This window comes from Schistocerca cancellata, chromosome 2 (assembly GCF_023864275.1).
Source record: "Schistocerca cancellata isolate TAMUIC-IGC-003103 chromosome 2, iqSchCanc2.1, whole genome shotgun sequence".
In the NCBI taxonomy this organism is placed as follows: domain Eukaryota; kingdom Metazoa; phylum Arthropoda; class Insecta; order Orthoptera; family Acrididae; genus Schistocerca; species Schistocerca cancellata.
Window position 1 is genome coordinate 177,707,388 of NC_064627.1, and position 16,261 is coordinate 177,723,648.

The following is a 16,261-nucleotide window of genomic DNA, read 5'->3' on the forward strand; positions in this document are numbered from 1 at the left end:
TAAAGTGATGGCGGTTACTATTTCATTCTATGAAAGTGGAAGATGGTTAAAAAAAATCAAGAAAATAAAATTCAAACTGCAGAAATAAGGTTCCCGAGGAGAAGAAAGGGCTCTACAAGAGGGGATGTGATTAGAAACGAAGAGACTGGCGTAGAATTAAATATTTTCAATACAAGTGAAAGAAATTCAAAAGCATCGTGAAAATTACAGACATCTTCTCACGAGACAACCAGGTCGTAGAATTCCCCAGAAGATTCTGAACTACAGACCGTATGGGGAAAGAGACGTTGAAAGATTTCAATAAGGATGGGAATGATTATGAATGTGAGTTCGGAACGGGCAGCAGCCTAATCCGTCAAAGGAAGATGGTGATTTAGATGTTTGTGTGGATAAGAGAAATGCCATCTGCACCTCATGTGCACGTCTCTTATCCCCTTCCTGTAACGAAATATGACATGTATCGGATACTACAATACTGTCATTTAAGTGGAAATGTCGGCGAATAGATCACTTAGGCGAACAAATACATACTTTAATTTATTTTCATACAAGTAATTGTTACAAATGGAAAGATGTTATTTTTATGATTTCATATTTGTTAATTAACATTTCCATTCCTCGTTAAAAACAGCAGTTAAAGAAACGCAAGGAAAATCTTGAAGCAATCGAGATTTGACCCAACGATTTTACAATCACTAGACTTATTCGCTGAACACTTTCTTTTGCCAGCAACGGTGTTATTCGTTTTGTAATTAACGGCGGGCAGAAATATAATTTTCAAACCTTTTTTCTAATATTTTCTTTAGAATTCCTTTGTACAGTCTTAGGGAATTGATGTTAGGTTTAAGAAATTGATGTCTCACACCTGATCTTAAAATCCTATAGGTATGAGAAAATCAAATATGGTAGAGCAGTCCGTAACGTTGGCTACAGGTTATTTTTTAAGTGGTACGGAGTTCGTGCTATGAGCTAAGATGGCTAGGTACTCGTGTTAGTCAGCACACATGCGACGTAATTATTCCCGTCACGTTCTGCACACAATGGAGAGCTTTCCTTGGCGCTGTTATTACAAGGTTTACGGGGCAAGGCCTCCACGTATGCAGGTTGCCTATGCTGCTGTATCACCTCCGCATACATCGCAGCATTTGCTCATCGATGGATGTTAATGTCCAGACACGTTTAATCGGATTGTAGTAGATCGTGGGGGTAAAACTTATAAGGATTAGAAGAAAAAAGTAAGACAAAAACTTTGCTGAGGACTTAAGAGCTTATCAACATCGTTCCTACCTAGGAAAAATTTACAAGTAGCCGCCAATCAGATATCTGCTGGGCTTCTAATCTGCAGAATTACTTTAGGGTTGACAGTTTTTCAGGAGCACGTAGAGACGCACTTGCGTAATCTCAGTTTTCATTCAGCTCGGTCAGACTCGCAAACAACTCCCTTTATAAACATCGAACTTGCATGAAAGTGGTCGGGTTCAAATGGTTCAAATAGCTCTGAGCACTATGTGACTTAACTTCTGAGGTCATCAGTCGCCTAGAACTTAGAACTAATTAAACCTAACTAACCTAAGGACATCACACACATCCATGCCCGAGGCAGGATTCGAACCTGCGACCGTAGCGGTCGCTCGGCTCCAGACTGTAGCGCCCAGAACCGCACGGCCACTCCGGCCGGCCAAAGTGTTCGGGAACAACTGCACTAGGTTTCCATTTTGATTTTATTTCCAGTAAATAATTATTAAGACGATATACGAACAGTTTACGAAAATGCTTTTTCTAACGACGTTACCGAATTTTCGACGGCCGGTAAACTTTTTTTGTTATCGAAGTTAGGTGACCACATTAAGCGAATGAAATCTTAACAGTCCATCAAAATTTCTTCTGCTCCAAACCGGAATTCTGCAGTGTTCTCTATTTATTTTTTTATTTTATTTATTTATTGTTCCGTGGGACCAAATTAAGGAGAAGTCTCCATGGTCATGGAACGAGTCAATACATGAAATTATAACACGATAGTAGAAACAGATAAAATGAAATATAAGAAACATATTCAGGCGACAAGTCGTAAGTTTAAATAAAGAAAATCATCAATGTAACACTGGAATTTGCTTAATTTTTCAGCTCTTTCAGGAGCTCCTCGACAGAGTAGAAGGAGTGAGCCATGAGGAAACTCTTCAGTTTAGACTTAAAAGTGTTTGGGCTACTGCTAAGATTTATGAGTTCTTGTGGTAGCTTACTGAAAATGGATGCAGCAGAATACTGCACTCCTTTCTGCACAAGAGTCAAGGAAGTGCATTCCACATACAGATGTGATTTCTGCCGAGTATTAACTGAGTGAAAGCTGCTAACTCTTGGGAATAAGCTAATATTGCTAACAACAAACGACATTAAAGAAACTATATACTGTGAGGGCAATGTCAGAATCCCCAGACTATTGAATAGGGGTCGACAAGAGGTTCTCTAACTTACACCACAATAGCTCGAACGGCCCGTTTTTGTGCCAAAAATACTCTTTTTGAATCAGAAGAATTACCCCAAAAAATAATACCATACGACATAAGCGTATGAAAATATGCGAAGTAGACTACTTTTAGTGTTGAATTGTCACTTATTTCAGATACTGTTCTAATGGTAAATAAAGCAGCATTTAGTTTCTGAACAAGATCCTGAACATGGGCTTTCCACAACAGCTTACTATCTATCCGAACGCCTAGGAACTTGTGCTGTCCGTCTCGCTTATAATATGCCCATTCTTTCTGATCAAAATATCGGTTCTTGTTGAATTTTGAGTTAGAAACTGTAAAAACTGGGTCTTACTGTGATATAGCATCACATTATTTTCCACAAGCGACGAACTTATTTCATGAACTACATTATTTGATACTGTTTCAATATTACACACAAGATCCTTCACTACCAAGCTCGTATCATCAGCAAACAGAAATATTTTTGAATCACCTGTAATACTAGAAGGCATATCATTTATATAAATAAGAAACAGCAGTGGCCCCAGCACCGACCCTTGGGGAACGCCCAGCTTAACAGTGCCCCATTGGGACTGGAACATCACTACCACTCTCAATATTGCGGAGAATAATCTTCTGCTTTCTGTTCTTAAAGTAAGAGGCGAACCAATTGTAAGCTACTCCCCTACCCCACAACAGTCCAACTTCTGCAGTAATATTTTGCGGTCAAAACACGAGATAATTTCAGTTAAATATGACGCACGACGATCCTGTAGCGCAGCAGGTACTAAGTGGTTACCCGTACGGTTTTGTTACAAGAAACGGATATATCTAGGTTTACAATCAACCTGTTACTAATTTTTCGATTCAGTTACTTATTTATAATGTCACAAGATATAAGCTTCACGCGTGTTTATCGCGGTGAGAAAACGTACCTTGCATAAAGGAGATAGGTAAACTAATATGAACTGTGGTAGTTGTGCTTGACGGTCAAAAACGCAGGTAAGGCACGTGTCGCGTTGGACTGTGCAAGTTCAGTAGGGACTAGACATCAGTGCAGGTTGTTTGCGAGTAGTGCACACTTCGTATTTGCATTCAAAGGCCGAGGTCGACGTGCAATGAAAGACCTAAGAGAGTTCCAAAGAGGGCAGATTGTGGGGGCCCGATTAGCTGGAGCATCAGTAACCAAGACAGCCAACTTATTGGATGTTTCAAGAGCAGCTGTATCAACAGTCATGACAGACTACAGAAAACATGGAAAGACATCGTGTAAACGTAATAGTGGGCATAAATCAAAACTAAATCACAGAGATCGTCGAACGCTAACACGAATTATGTCGAAACAACACAAAACTACGGCGGCTAAAGTGACTGCAGAGATCAATAGCCATCTTCGAGACCCCGAATCGATCGACACTGTCCGCAGAGAACTCCATAAAGCGAATATTCATCGACGATCTGCTATACCGAAACCATTAGTGACGACAACGAACGCAAAGAAGCGTAAAACATGGTGTCGGAGCATAAATACTGGAAGGCTGATCAGTGGAAACACATCATATGGTCCGACGAATCAACGTTTTAGTTATTTCCAACATCGGGCCGAGTTTACGTTTAGAGAACGCCAAAAGAAGCCTACAATCCCGATTGTTTGATTCCAGTGGTTAAGCGTGGAGGTGGAAGTGTGATGGTGTGAGCAGCCATATCATGGTATTCTGCTGATCCCATCATTACTCTCAAAGGCCGTGTTAAAGCCAAAGATTATGTGAACACTTTAAGGGTATCAGGTGCACCCCACGATTCAAATGTTGTTCCCCAGCAATTATGCCATATTTCAGGACGATAATGCATGCATCTACACAGCCAGTACAATCGTGGTATGAGTAGCTCGCAACAGAACTGCAGAGTCTTCCCCGGCCGGTACAGTCTCCGGACTTCGACATTATGGAACCCTTGTGGGAGGTATTAGAACGCAAGCTCCGGAGCAGATTTCCGCCTCCCTCTTCACTACAGGAGTTAGAAGAGGTTCTGATCGAAAAATGGCATAACGTTCAACTGGAGACTATACAATCATTATATGCCAGTATTCCAAGAAGAATCGCAGCTGTATTAAGGGCAAATCGGGGTCCAACGCCTTATTAATAAACCATTCCCAAGTAAGTACAGGTGTTCACATTATTTTGCCTATCCCCTGTAGGTCAATCATTATTGCTAGCAAGACGAAAAGCGGTGCAAGAAAACATTAATTCAGCATTGTAGCAGTTATACTGTAAACAGCAGAATTCATTTTGTGATTTCGACTGAATTTTTCAGGGCAACTTCATTTGAAGTTAGTTGCTGACAAGGCCTTCTTATTAAAATGTCAAAACTTTCGAAAATATAATTATGTTATGTAGCTACTTACCACTGTAAATTGCGCCCTTCAGACACGGAGATGAATATATAATTTCTATGGTGATGATAAAGAAACTCCACTGTCATCGTTCTCTTCGCTGTCACAGATGTGTGAAGTATCACTGTAATTATCACTGTTTAATGAAATGAAAAAAAAAAGCTTTGTGCGACTGCCTCGAAGAAGACTTGATTCCTTAAGGGTGACATAACTTACTGATTGTCGGATCTCCCTTTCTTCAATAATGGTCGTAAACGTGACGACGAATTGGATCCTCAGCAGATGTATCCATATAGGTTCAAAATGTTCAAATGTGTGTGAAATCTTATGGGACTTAACTGCTAAGGTCATCAATCCCTAAGCTTACACACTACTTAACCTAAATTATCCTAAGGAAAAACACACACACCCATGCCCCAGGGAGGACTCGAACCTCCGCCGGGACCAGCCTCACAGTCCATATCCATATAGGTAATGCCCTTATCCACACAAGGCTTTTTCGCGAAGAGTTTCTAGTTTCAATGTTATTCGAGCTTCATTTTATTTCTCTAGCATTCTCTTGTCAGTCTTCACAATAGCGTTTTTATTTATATTGAGAACTGCATCAGTTGTATCGATTACATTGTTAACGAAGAACAGCAGGATTAAGCTTTTCAGTCTCAAAGGATCGAGGAGGGAGTCGTGCCAGGGGAGTCCGTGCCATTGTGTACTCCGCTGTGCCAAGGTGGCATTCTGGCTAACACACCTTCCTAGTAATCACGAGACCCATGTTCGGTCCGAGGCCTGGGTAAAAATTTTCGCTCTCCCCTTCAGTCTATATATAAAGTCTCTGAAATTTTGTCATTCCATTGTATAAGTTCCGGCACCTGGGTTTTAGGCTGGATCGCTGATTTACGTTCGATACTGAGGTGCTATTCCAGAACATGGAGAGACTGGGCAATTCTGTTCGTGAGTAAGGGGGAATTTGAAGTAGACTGAGGTGGCAGTGAGAATTTGGAGAGAGGCGTGCCAGGGTAATACGTGCAGTTGTGTGAACCGCTGTGCCAAGGGACTAAGTGGCTAATGCACCTGCCTAGTAAACAGGAGTCCTGGGTTGGATTCCCAGCCTTGGTACAAATTTTCACTTGCCGCTTGTCCGTATACATAAAAACAAAGTAGTCATGTAATGCACAAACCGTTTCTCTCGACTTCCTCGCACGGCAATCCTCTGGCTAACAGAAGGCGGGAAACATTTCGACTCATAACTTTCGACAAACTGCTTCTGAGATTGTTCAACACGACTCAACAAATAACAATAAGAGCAACAGGATAATAACTCCTGCAACAGTAAAAAGAACAAAGAAAATCAAAATCACAGGGCGCAACGATCATAGAGGACGGCAAGCTGCCTCCATCTCACAATGCAAGCAGAAGAGTTGTGGCAGTGGGGTGAACGTTTGGCAACTTCGCTATATTGTTGCGGTTACGTGTACATGTGATTGGCGGAGTGAGGTTCGTACCTCTCGCTAGGCTTCCGTTGTAGTTGCCAATCCTAAGGTAATTCTGAACTGGCTATATGTGAGTGTTTGAAACGCACAGCGCACAGCAAAACTTGTTTGTCTGTACGTCTACCTATGAAAACCAGGCACAGATTTGGGGCCACTGTTTTACATCGTGCTCATGGAAGACCCGATGACACCAGCACTATGTTGTCGTTGTGGTCTTCAGTCCGACGTCCAGTTTGATGCAAGTTTCCACGTTAATCTATCCTGTGCAAGCCTCTTCATCTCTTCGTGGCTACTGCAACATACATCCGTTTGAACCTACTTACTGTATCTATGCCTTGAATTCCTCTGAAATTTTTACACCCCCCCCCCCCCCCCCCCAAAGAACCACTTCCCTCCATTACAGCCGGCAGTTGTGGCTGAGCGGTTCTAGGCGCTTCAGTCTGGAACCGCGCGACCGCTAGGTCGCAGGTTCGAATCCTGCCTCGGGCATGGATGTGTGTGATGTCCTTAGGTTAGTTAGGTTTAAGTAGTTATAAGTTCTAGGGGACTGATCACCTCAGATGTTAAGTCCCATAGTGCTCAGAGCCATTTGAACCACTTGAACCTCCATTACAAAGTAGACTATTCCTTGATGTCTCAGGATGTTTTCTATCAACCGATCCCTTCTCTCAGGCAAGCTATGCCATAAATTCATTCTTTCCCCAGTTCGATTGACTATCTCCTCATTGGTTATTTGATCTACCTACCTAATTTTCAGCATTCTTGTGGAGCATCACAGTTCAATTGCTTCCACACTTTTATGTCATGTGGCACCGTTCATTACTTTTGAGGTCGACATCGCAGTCGTCAATAACGAAACGAGCAAAACATTTTTTCTTCTACAGTGGAAAGCTTCTGTTCCTACATACAGTAGACAGGAGTGGTGAGGCCATGCGTCGCCAGATCACGTGAGGTGTAGTACTAATGTTTATTGCTTTCATTAATATTAATAACTTTCAGCAATTAGAGTGAAACATGGGTAGATGGCCACGATATTTTTCAAATGCGAATCTCAAACCGTAATACACAGAGAAACTGGAAAATTTGTAGATATTGCTTTAAATATTCATGAAAACCAAAGTAAGACTTGGTTCACAAATTCAGAACAAATTTCAATGTAAAGCTTGACAATTTCATGTGTGTATCTAGATTAGAAGCCCAGACACGAAATGTGTACATGGCCAAGTCACAAAACACTTTAAAAACATAGAGGAAATTGTACTAAAATAGTATATAAAAGCACTCCGTCTTCAGGCCACGAGTGGCCTACGCGGACCATCCGACCGCCGTGTCATCCTCAGAGGAGGATATGGATAGGAGGGGCGTGGGGTCAGCACACCGCTCTCCCGGCCGTTAAGATGGTATTCTTGACCAAAGCCGTTACTATTCGGTCGAGTAGCTCCTTAGTTGGCATCACGAGGCTGAGTGCACCCCGAAAAATGGCAACAGCGCATGGCGGCCTGGACGGCCACCCATCCAAGTGGCGACCACGCCCGACAGCGCTTAACTTAGTTGATCGCACAGGAACCGGTGTATCCATTGCGGCAAGGCCGTTGCCCAAAAGAGTATATAATAATCTTAAAATGTTTTATTAAACTTCTTTTTGTAGGTAAGTTGTGCAGAGAAAATTATTTCAGATCTCCGCACAGACATATCAGGATGTCTAGACAAGAAAAGCTGTAACCACACTTTAGCGGTTCTTTTTTTCAATATTAAACTTACGTTTTAGGTGAAGCTACACTGCAAAATTATAAGCTAAACTCCGTAGGCTGCCCCTTGTGAAAGGAAATCCGTGGACTTGCTTTCTTTTTTTTATATATGGCGGGTGAGTCGTTATTCATTGCTTAAATCCAAACAGAAACATGGACTCAATGCGTCTTTTGAACAGAACCGGTTTTTATTTTTCGCTGTACGGTTTTTCTTGAAACGTTAAACTCTACGGAAGCTTTTCTGATCGAATATCCATCATTTATTACTTCATTAATAGCTATTTGAAGTTCTTCATCTCTCCATATGACTCTAGTAGAACAAATCATGGGAACGTACTTAGCATCTGTAAAAAAATGAATTCCCATAAAAAACAAAAAATTAAGTTTTACGGGTGGCTAACCATCCCAGGGAATAACCATCCCAGAGAGACCATCCCAATAGGCAGGGAGAAATGGCCATAGCTCGTCGTCAAACATGGTGCACGAAGAAAAACATGACGCTATGCCGCTAGACCTGCACTGCCCTGAAATGTAAGTTTCCGTCACTACACACACTGTAACTTATAGGAAAATGGAGTAGATTTGGCATACTACACAATATTAAGTTGTATACAAAACTAAAATCACGAAAAATACTTATTTTCTGTTGAAATAAAGAATCAAGGGAAGCACGCCGTGTCACTCGCGACAAAAACTCACTATCAGCCTGGCCGGCAGTGTTGTAAAGCGTTTCTGTTGGGGAGCTACAGCCTGTTCGTCATCTCTCCTGTATGGTTATCAACCCCTGTTTTAATCTAATCATTAGTTATAGGGACGGACGATTGCAAGAAGGCACCTTCGATCCCAACTTTTTTTTCACTTTTCCTGGCGTTTATCCCGTTCCTTGACGGCCTCGAATCTTAATTATTGGATTTCCCAAAGTTAGTGGTAGAGGAGGGCTTGATGCCCGCCTGCCCCCCCTCATTCCCCCCCTCTCCCCCTCCTCAAGAAGGAACACTTGCACAACTCAATTACCTGCGTTAAGTATCTTTATGTTCACCATTTCAGAGATGATTGCGGGACTCGTCTCTTTGGTACAGGATGTCAAATCCAACACCTTTCAGCCGCGTAATTTACAAACTGTTATTTTATTTTGGCTACCAGTTTCGGCGATTTATTAGGCCCCCTGACCGACTTGTAGGTATATTCGAACCTCGATTCCGGTCAAAATAGGAGCCAGCATTCAAATACTGGTATCTGTAGATTTCTGCGGCCAACGGCCTTGCCGCAGTGGTAACACCGGTTCCCGTCAAATCAACGAAGTTAAGCACTGTCGGGCTGGGCTAGCACTTCTTTGGGTGACCATCCGGTCTGCCCAGCGCTGTTGGCAAGCGGGGTGCACTCAGTCCTTGTGAGGCAAACTGAAGAGCTACTTGATTGAGAAGTAGCCGCTCCTGTCTCGTAAACAGACATACGGCCGGGAGAGCAGTGTGCTGACCACGTGCCCCTCCATATCCGCATCCAGTGACGCTTATGAACTGAGGACGACACGGCGGCCGGTCAGTAGGGTTGGGCCTTCATGGCCAGTTCGGGAGGAGTTTAGTTTTAGTTTAGAGTAGATTTCTGTTTGGTACAGCGATCACTGCCGTCGGCAGATGATGGTTGATGATGGCATAAATCACCGAAACTAGTAGCCAAATAAGATATAATAACTTGTAAATTAGAGGGCTGAATATTGTCCATGTGAAGGTGCGATAACGTCTTCTGAAAGTCTACGAATCGTGTAACTGACGCGGGAAGTAGGTACCTGACAGGTATTCAACTAGTCGGATGTGGGAAACCGCCTAAAAGCCTCATCCAGACGGGTCCAACAAGGATCCTGCGGTATCGGCTGACACCCGGTCGGCCGCACTTAAGACATACGCTCCGCCAGTCACGCCGCCGCGTTTCCCACATCCGCTAACGCGGCATGAGGCAACACCGACTCAAAGGAAGGCCTCGGCGCTTGTTGGTGACGTCACGTCAGCTAGGCACGGCGAACGCTAGGTCTGTTGCAGGCAGAAACGCCTGGGCGTGCTTATCACTATAAATCTCTTATTTTTGGGCAAAAGGTTTGGTATTGTTTTGGATTCTGCAGTTTTATTTAGATGAAAGATTTTCTTGCTATCGTAAAGCTACAAATGAAGATCATAGTTGTGTATTACTGAATCCTGTCGAAACAAACGTAGATCAATATGAGAAGATGCTTTGCCCCATTGCAAGCATCGGAAATTTTACATTCAAGTAACTATATTTACTTGATCCATTTTGCTATCGAAACTTACCCCAACCCCCTCACAATGAACTCGTTTCTTTTATTTAGTTATTTATTTTCGTTTGACATCGTCACTGGAAATGTGAACTAATTTACATGTGTAAATGTCCAACTGTTGCCAGTCATTAGATTACAGTCGTTTTCAACGAAAGGAATTCTAAACAGGAAACAAAATAGCTTCATACATCGAAAACACTGCTGAGCTTAAACTTTTTTAAACATGCGCATTAGAAAAGGTAAATATTCCCCTCTTGCAACTGAAAGGAGAAACTTTATAAGATAAAAAATTTTTATTTGATAAAACAAGTGTCTCTCTTTTTCCTCTTCTTATGTCCCCACCCTCTCCCCCAACGCGTGCAATTGCAAGATATTTCATTGACATTCAGTGCTCCTCGCCCCATAGTCAACCAAGATACCTAAAGAAGAGCACCATTATGTTCACAGTTTCTTGTAAAAGCAACCCAGTACAAACGTAACTTCCTCAGATTTACAAATAAGGTTAAGAAGCACGAATTCTGTTGCTGCTGGACCATGAAGTTGTTTTTGTATGTCAATTCATAAAACAGGTGGAAATTTAAGTTCAGGAGTACACTATTTGTTAAGAAGTGTAATGAATTGCACAATTAATTGATTGTAAAAATATCTCAGAAGAATGTGTGTTGGTCAACAATAGTTCCACATTTTCCTGTGTCAGAGAGGGAGACACCACCATTATGAGTATGCCTGCAACAGACCTGGCGTTCGCCGTGCCTAGCTGACGTGACGTCACGAACAAGCGCCGAGGTCTTCCTTTGAGCGGTGTTGCATGAGGGCGATGCCACGAACGCCTACACCTCTGCCAATGATATGAAAGCATCCCCTCTCCGGAGCTCCAGCGGCGGGTCTACTTAAGTTCAGACATCGATGTACATAGTTCATTTTACATGTTTGCCATTTGTTAACATTTACAGATTTTCATAGCGATCAGGGTTCGCCATTTATGGAATAGTCATCATATTGACAGCTGACTGAATTTTAAACCTTTGAATCTGTGCATATTTCAGTATTCAAATCTACTGTTAGCAACTGACGCTGCAACAAGAGCAAAAAGTTATATACTACTTTTAGTATTTCGATATTAGATGTAGAATAATTAATATCTGAATTCTCTGACCACGAACCGCAACTGTTCCTCGCTCCGGTGTCCGCAAAGGAACCAAAAGGCGTGAAAAAGAAGTTAAAACAGATCTCAACAAAATTAATTAAGAAAGACAACTTATTGGATACGTTTTAACACATCAAAATGTGACTGGAAACGGTCCGATTACATATAACACTCCTGGAAATTGAAATAAGAACACCGTGAATTCATTGTCCCAGGAAGGGGAAACTTTATTGACACATTCCTGGGGTCAGATACATCACATGATCACACTGACAGAACCACAGTCACATAGACACAGGCAACAGAGCATGCGCAATATCGGCACTAGTACAGTGTATATCCACTTTTCGCAGCAATGCAGGCTGTTATTCTCCCATGGAGACGATCGTAGAGATGCTGGATGTAGTCCTGTGGAACGGCTTGCCATGCCATTTCCACCTGGCGCCTCAGTTGGACCAGCGTTCGTGCTGGACGTGCAGACCGCGTGAGACGACGCTTCATCCAGTCCCAAACATGCTCAATGGGGGACAGATCCAGAGATCTTGCTGGCCAGGGTAGTTGACTTACACCTTCTAGAGCACGTTGGGTGGCACGGGATACATGCGGACGTGCATTGTTCTGTTGGAACAGCAAGTTCCCTTGCCGGTCTAGGAATGGTAGAACGATAGGTTCGATGACGGTTTGGATGTACCGTGCACTATTCAGTGTCCCCTCGACGATCACCAGTGGTGTACGGCCAGTGTAGGAGATCGCTCCCCACACCATGATGCCGGGTGTTGGCCCTGTGTGCCTCGGTCGTATGCAGTCCTGATTGTGGCGCTCACCTGCACGGCGCCAAACACGCATACGACCATCATTGGCACCAAGGCAGAAGCGACTCTCATCGCTGAAGACGACACGTCTCCATTCGTCCCTCCATTCACGCCTGTCGCGACACCACTGGAGGCGGGCTGCACGATGTTGGGGCGTGAGCGGAAGACGGCCTAACGGTGTGCGGGACCGTAGCCCAGCTTCATGGAGACGGTTGCGAATGGTCCTCGCCGATACCCCAGGAGCAACAGTGTCCCTAATTTGCTGGGAAGTGGCGGTGCGGTCCCCTACGGCACTGCGTAGGATCCTACGGTCTAGGCGTGCATCCGTGCGTCGCTGCGGTCCGGTCCCAGGTCGACGGGCACGTGCACCTTCCGCCGACCTCTGGCGACAACATCGATGTACTGTGGAGACCTCACGCCCCACGTGTTGAGCAATTCGGCGGTACGTCCACCCGGCCTCCCGCATGCCCACTATACGCCCTCGCTCAAAGTCCGTCAATTGCACATACGGTTCACGTCCACGCTGTCGCGGCATGCTACCAGTGTTAAAGACTGCGATGGAGCTCCGTATGCCACGGCAAACTGGCTGACACTGACGGCGGCGGTGCACAAATGCTGCGCAGCTAGCGCCATTCGACGGCCAACACCGCGGTTCCTGGTGTGTCCGCTGTGCCGTGCGTGTGATCATTGCTTGTACAGCCCTCTCGCAGTGTCCGGAGCAAGTATGGTGGGTCTGACACACCGGTGTCAATGTGTTCTTTTTTCCATTTCCAGGAGTGTATATGGAAAACATAATCGATTTAATTTTACAGCATTATCAATTTCGATGTTTGGAACAACAACATTATGCATGAAGTAAACCTCCTACACCACATAGTCGTGGATTTCAGCTCACTTTCAGCATCAATGTATGGAGGCGTCTCATCCACGCTGGTTTGACTGAGCGAAACAAGCGAAACCCTCTCTAGCAGATATGAATTAAGTTGAAGCGAAATATTGATTTAGGGATTTTTTTACTGGTCTGTTTGTTTCACAATATTATATTTTTATGTTCAAGTCCAAAGCGTCTCGGAGCCACAATTACATTTTAAGGAACTTCATTGACTTTCTGAGAGTTACATTTGCTTCGGTTTATTATATAGCAGTGCATGGACGATACAATTATTACTTTTACGAGACAGGAAACTCAGACGATTTTAACAAAGAGTTAAAGAACTGGTGGTTACCTTCATTTGGCCACAACACGTTCTTTTATACAGTGGTTTAGTCTTACATACTTATACTTACAGTTAAAATTATTTAACATGACACGATAAAGAAATATATTAAAGTAGTAAATGTCAAATGGCTTTACTATTTCAGTACGTCATATACATGTTTCATAGGAAGACTGTGGACAAACTACAAAATGTATAGGGAAATAACACATACCAGTGGACACAACGTCTCTCCAAGTTTAGATTCGTAATACGCGTCGTGTCGTAGTTGCACTAGGTGACAAGTGTGCCGCAACATGCCCAAATCATCTGCTCCCTGCTGTCGGACTGAATTAGTTCACGACTGCAGATAGCCAACCGAATGAACAGATTTCCTAATAGGGCTGTTGTCGATACATATGCACACATTTGCATTCATGTATCGACATCTGCCGTGTTACAGATGGTACCCAAATCGAGCACCCGTTATGTGAGCCTGTACGGTGAGCTAGAAACTTGGAGAGGTGTTCCATCCACTGATGTATGTCTGTTTCCTAAATGTCTTGTAGTTTTGGTGTAGTAGCATTGTGAAACACTGAAGGTACTTCTCAATAACCCTATGTAAGACGTATTGAAATAGTATAACCTTATGGTATTTACTAGTATAATATGCTTCTGTATCGTGTCATGTAGTACAGTCATAGCATCTTGAACGATTTAAGTAATAAACTAACCACTAATGTTACTTTATTTGCTAGTTAATCTCATCTAATATTACTGTCTCGTAAATGTAACAACCATGTCATTTATTTGGTGCTAGGTGACAAACGGAAGGAGATATAAGGCTCAAAGAAACCAAAGTAAATCTTGTAAATAGAATTGTATATCTGAAACGCAGTGCAGTTAAATAGAAACATAAAATATTGTTACTAACGACGTGGTATTACCAGTAACAATATCGCTAACCCAGCAGAGAGACTCACGTGCTGCCCATAACTACACATCTGTTAATAATGGAGAGAAATGCTATTTAGAGGAATGTTCATAATAGCAGTCTTCCTTTTCGAGTCAGGTCTCACCTGTAGCTCACTATAAAAATGTGTTACCGGCTTCACAAAATGGAACAAAGTGTTTGTTTATATCTGCACATGAGACACGAGTGCAAGGTTAGGTAGATCCACAGAATTACACACGGCAATGAAAGAGCAATAAGTTCACCAGACAAAATACACGGTCCAGTTGCATTCATGTGACCACTACATATGTTCGAAGTCAACGTCTGTAGATGTATGTCGGACAAGGATGGAATCTGTCAGGATGCACTGTATTAAAACTTGTCCGGGTTCCCCAAGTGATTTATTACTTCCAGCTACAGTGCCCCCACTCCTCTCGATCTGTGTCACCAGATCCCACAATGCTGAGGACACCACTTTTCTGCCTGCAAAATGGCTTGGCACGAAACGGCTGCCTCAGCGACCCACGCAATACCCTGCTGTGTGTCAGCCTTGTACGGCCATGGCATTGTGGCAACATCAGGATGCGCCGGCAGTCGACTCAGTGGTCTTCGACCCTACCGCCCCAGCGCCACCCGTTGGGGAGCTGCAAGGTGAACCACAGCGCGCTTCCTTGCCAGCATGGCTAAGAACGCGGCGACAACGAGCACCCGCGATCCTGCATCTGAATCTTCTGGCCCTCGCCTCAGGATGCCTCCCGTGTGTATTAGGAGCCAACAAGACTGCCCCCAGTAGCGAGCCATGACGTGACCTGCCACTGGTTGGCTGTGGACCCCATGATGGCCTCAGAGGGTCGAACCAGCAACCTGCTGTGGTCTGGAACGCTGGCGTCCCATCCGCTGCTGCGTGTAGCCAGCGGTGTGACATGCCCCGCTGTCCAGGAGAGCTGTCACACTAATGCTTTGTTAGTGAACCAGCAACTATTGATATGCGGCTGTGAGCTTCTGTTTTGCTAAATGCGCAGCTCCACGACACGTACTCATAACACTTAGGTTGGCCAGTGGGCTCCTTCTGCGTGTGACTTGCGCCATGCAAATTGCTGCATGTACGTTTTCGGCGGTTCTACGCCCCTGTGGCCTCTGTTTTACTTCGCACCTGCTGGTGAGCGTAACTCACTGTAAACAGGCCTGCGCCTGGTTGTAAGTTGCGTGCTCAGAAATACTGCAACAAAACTGACTTTTCCTATACCAAACAGTAGTGCCGCTACAATGCAATAACCACTCACAGATAGCAGGAGGCAGCACTAGCACTGGAGGGTAGATAAGACATGTCAGGTGAGGGGGGGGGGGGGGGGGGGAGAGGAGGGAAGACACTGAAGAAACACTGCGGTCGCTGTCGTAATGTGGAAACTGAGCGATTTATCTGACTTCCAAAGGGCATGAGCATTGGCTTTTGGGCCAAGGGTAGAAGCGTTTCCGAAACGTCTAAGTTAGTAAACTATTGGTGTGTTGGTGTGGTTAAAGTATACTGTGCATGGCAGAATGGCACTATCGGAAACCAACACCAATGGAACTGTGGTGCGCCGTGGGCCATAGATGACAGGGGTGAACGACGGCTGCGGATATATGCACAGACGAACACACATGAAAATGTTGCGCAACTGACAGCCCAGATAAACAAACGGACGAACAAGAGTATTTCCTCAATGATCGCTCAGCGAACGTTGCTCCATATGGGGTCCGCGACAGGCGACTGGTTCATGCACCTA